General features: G+C 34.2%; 1 protein-coding gene across 3 annotated transcripts in view; it reads left to right on the top strand.

Annotated features, from left to right (window-relative positions):
- The first annotated feature begins 1,292 nt into the window (after window positions 1–1,292).
- EIF5B (eukaryotic translation initiation factor 5B) overlaps window positions 1,293–4,186 on the top strand; it is a 59,126-nt gene continuing 56,232 nt past the window's right edge. For all 3 annotated transcript variants that reach the window (XM_008061213.1, XM_008061212.1, XM_021714016.1), the window contains exon 1: window positions 1,293–1,329. The gene's annotated coding sequence lies outside the window, so the exon portion shown is untranslated. The remainder of the gene's footprint in view (window positions 1,330–4,186) is intronic.

The raw sequence follows: 4,186 nt of genomic DNA, 5'->3' as shown, positions 1-4,186 counted from the left end.
AACAGTGTAAAAGAGTTCTCTTTTCTCCATCTCCTTACTAGCTTTTGTTATTTTTTGTCTTTTTGATAAAAGCCATTCTAACTTGGGTGAGGTGATAATCTCATTGTGGTTTTGAATTGCATTTCTCTATTAATGTTGAGCGTTTTTCACATACTTTTTGCCCATTTATCTATTTATTTTTGAGAAATATATTTTGATCTTTTGCCCATTTTAAAATTGGATTATCTGCTTTTTTTTTTTTTTGAGTTCATGCCTATTCTGGATATTAGTTCCCTGTTAGATGAATAGTTTGTGAATATTTTCTTCCATTCTGTAGATTGTCTTCTCACTATTTTTTTTTTTTCTGTATTGTCTGTTTTTGCCTGAGCTTTTGAGGTCCTATTCAAACAATGTAATGAAGCATTTTTCCTATGTTTTCTTCTAGTAGTTTCATAGTTTCAGGTAATACATTTAAATCTCATTTTGAGTTTAAATACATTTTGAGTTAATTTTTGTTAGTGTGGTAAGAGACAGGCCTATAGAAATAAAGAATAAAAAAAGACATCATTTACACATTACTATCGGAATAGAAATTACAGTATTAGAAAAAGATTATGGATTTGCTCTTGTTTTTGTAATTTATAAAAATTGATAAATGATTTAAATTAGATCTGCATATTTTAATATTAATTGTCTTTAGTAAACTCCATTAACTATATTTTATAACTTATTTCTTAACTTTTAATAGTATTTCTGGAAATTCAAATTTAACATTTTTTGAGATATAGTTGACATAAAACAAAATTCACAGATTTTAGATTTTAAGTGTGCAGTCAGTGAGATTTGATATATATACAATTCTGCATTCTTTCCACAATCATGATGCAGACTGTTTCCTTTACCCCAAGAGTTCCTTTATGTCCCTTTGTAGTCAATCCTTTCTCCTTGCAACTGGCTTTAGCCAGTAATTACTATAGTTTGTGTGCTTTTTTTTTTTTTTTTTTTTTTGCCTTTGGTTTGTTTTTTTTGGTAGTTTTGATAGAGTATATAGTTTTTTATTGGCTGATTGGGTTTCACTTAGTACAGCATAATGCTTTTGAGATTCATCCATGTTAGTACTTGTAGCATCAGTTCTTTCCTTTTATCACTGAATAGTATTCTATTGTGTGTGTATATATGACAAGTTGCTTATAAATTATCTGGTAGATGGACATTTGGGTTGTTTCCAGTTTTTTGTGATTATTTTTGTGATTAAAGCTGCTATGAACTTTTGAGTACAAGTCTTTGTGTAGACATATGTTTTCATTTCTCTTAGGTAAATACCTAGGAGTGGGATTGCTGGGTCATATGGTAAGTGTATGTTTAACTTTAAGAAGCTGTCAAACTGTCTCTTCCAAAGTGGCTGTGCCATTTTTGCATTTCCTCTAGGGATGTTGTGAGTGTTCCAGTTGCTCCACATCCTCTCTCAACACTTGGTATTAGTCATTTTAGTGGTTGTGTAGTGACATCTCATTGTGGTTGTAACTTACATTTCCTTATTAGCTAATGATACACCCCATCTTGTCATGTGTTTATTTGCCATTCTTGCATCTCATTGGTTGTGTGTCTGTTCAGATTTTTTTTTATTTAAAAAATTGTGTTGTTTTTTAATATTGGCTTGTAGGAGTTCTTTATATATCATAGACAAATCCTTCATCAGATATATGTCTTGTAAATATTTTCTTTCATTCTGGCTTGCCTTTTCATTTTGTTAATAGTGTCTTTTGTAAATTAAACTTTTATTTGGAGACTATTGTAGATTCATATGCAACTGTAATAGTAATACAGAGAGATCTGTTTGCCCTTTACCCAGTTTCCACCAATGGTAACATCTTACAGAACTGTACTACAATATCATGACCTAGATATTGACATTGATACAGTCTACTGATTATATCCATACCTGCCTGGTTTTATTTGTACTCATTTATGTATAAATGTGTTTGTATTGAGTTCTATGCAGTATTATCATTTTTAGGTTTGTATATCTACTACCACAGTCCAGATGCTTAACATCACTGCAAGAATCCCCCGTGTTGTCCGTTTGTAATTACACCTGTCTCTGTTCTGTGCACCCCTTTCCTCCAGCCTGTTTTTAACCCCTAGTTAAAAACAGGTCTGTTATACATTTTAATATTTTGTCTTTTCAAAAATGTATTGATGGAATTATGTATGTAATCTTTTGGGATTGGCTTATTTATACTCAGTTTAATGCTCTTAAGATCCATACAAGTTGTTGCATTTATCAGTAGTTAATTTCATTTTACTGCTGAATAGAATTCCATGGAATGGGAATGAACTACTGTTTATGTAACCATTCACTTATTAAAGGACATGTGGGTTGTTTCCAGTTTTTTTCCCAGCAGTTTTCAAATAAAAATGCTACGAACTTATGTCTACAAGTTTCTCCATGAATATAAATTTTTGTTATTTAGGGATAAATGTACAAGAGTGCAGTTGCTGGGTTCTATGGTAAGTACATTTTTAGTTTTATAAGAAACGGATAGACTGTTTCCCAAAGTGGCATTGCCATTTTATGTACTACCAGCAGTGTATAAATGAGCCAGTTTCTCTTTATCCTTACCAGTATTGGTTATTAACACTATTTTTTGGATCAGCATTCTGATTGGTATGTAGTGATATCCCATTGTGGTTTGAATTTGCATTTCTGCAATGTCTTTTGTTTGCCATCTGTATATCTTCTTCAGTGGAATGTCTTTTCATGCCTTTTGTCCCCCCCCCCTTTTGAGTTGGGGTCTCACTCAACCCTGGCTGGAGTGCAGCGGCACAATCACGGCTCACTGTAGCCCCAACCTCCTGGGCTCAGGCAGTCCTTTTGCCTTAGCCTCCTGAGTAGCTGGGACTACAAGCATGTGCCACCACACCTGGCTCATTTTTTTTTTTTTTTTTTAAACAGGCATGAGGTCCTGCTATGTTACTTAGACTGGTCTCAAATCCTGGCCTCAAGTAATTCTCCTGCCTTGGCCTCCCAAAGTGCTGGGATTACAGGTGTGAGCCACTGTGCCTGGCCATTGCCCATTTTCCAGTTGAATTGCTTGGATTTTGCTGTTGAGTGTTGAGAGTTTATTTATGTATACTCTAAGTATCAGTCCTTTTCCAAATATGTGGTTTGCAAGAATTTTTTCCCATTCTATAGCTTGTGTTTTCGTTCCTTTCACATCTTTCACACAGCAAAAGTTTTAAATTCTTTTGAGTTCTGTTCTTTTGGATCATGCTTTTAATTTAAAGTCTTAACTCTTTGCTTAGTGCTAGATCCCAAAGATTCTTAATTTTTTGAGAGATGGATGATCTCGCTCTGTTGCCTAGACTGAAATATAGTTGCTTGATCATAGCTCACTGTAAACTCAAACTGCTGTGCTGAAGTGATCCTTCTGCCTCAACCTCATGGCAACTTTTTTAAAAAATAGAAATACGGGTCTTACTATTTTTGCCTAAACTGGTCTTGAACTCTTGGCCTCAAGCGATCTTCCACCTAGGCTTAACAAAGTGCTGGGAATACAGGCATGTGCCACAGTGCCCAGCTGATTTTTAATTCTTTTGCTAAAAGTTTTATGCTTTGACTTTTTAAAAATTTTATTTAAGTCCATCCTGTACCTTGAGTTTACTCTTGTATAAGGAGTAAGGTTGAGGTTCTTTTTTTTGCTCCACTATTTGTTGAAAAGGCTATCCTTCTTCCTATGTTGGGTGGCTTTTGTACCTTTGTCAAAAATTAGTTGGCCATACTTCTATGGGGCAATTTTTGGATTCTCTCTTTTGTTCTGTTGATCTCTGTCTGTTCTTTTGCCAGTACCATGCAGTGGTTATTGTAGCTATATATTAAGTCTTAAAATCTGGAAGGGTGATTCTTCACATTTTTTTCCCCCAAAATTGTATTCTAGTTTATTTGCATTTTCGTATACATTTTAGAGTAACCTTGTCTATATTGGTTATGTTCTAAAAATCTTCCTGGGATTTTTATTGGAATTGTGTTTCATTTTAGGGAGGATTGTCATCTTTACTGTGTTGAGTCTTCTACTCTATGAACATGGCATGTATTTCCGTTTATTTAGGTCTTCTTGGATTTCTTTCATCAGCAGTGTTGTGATTTTTTATTTTTTGAGTTGGAGTCTCACTCTGTCACCCAGACTGGAGTGCAGTGGCCGCTCCC

This window comes from Carlito syrichta, unplaced genomic scaffold (genome assembly GCF_000164805.1).
Source record: "Carlito syrichta isolate Samal-C Ts95f unplaced genomic scaffold, Tarsius_syrichta-2.0.1 Scaffold305149, whole genome shotgun sequence".
Classification (NCBI taxonomy): Eukaryota; Metazoa; Chordata; class Mammalia; order Primates; family Tarsiidae; genus Carlito; species Carlito syrichta.
The sequence above is the reverse complement of the archived record's forward strand: the minus strand, read 5'-3'. Positions and strand labels throughout refer to the sequence as shown.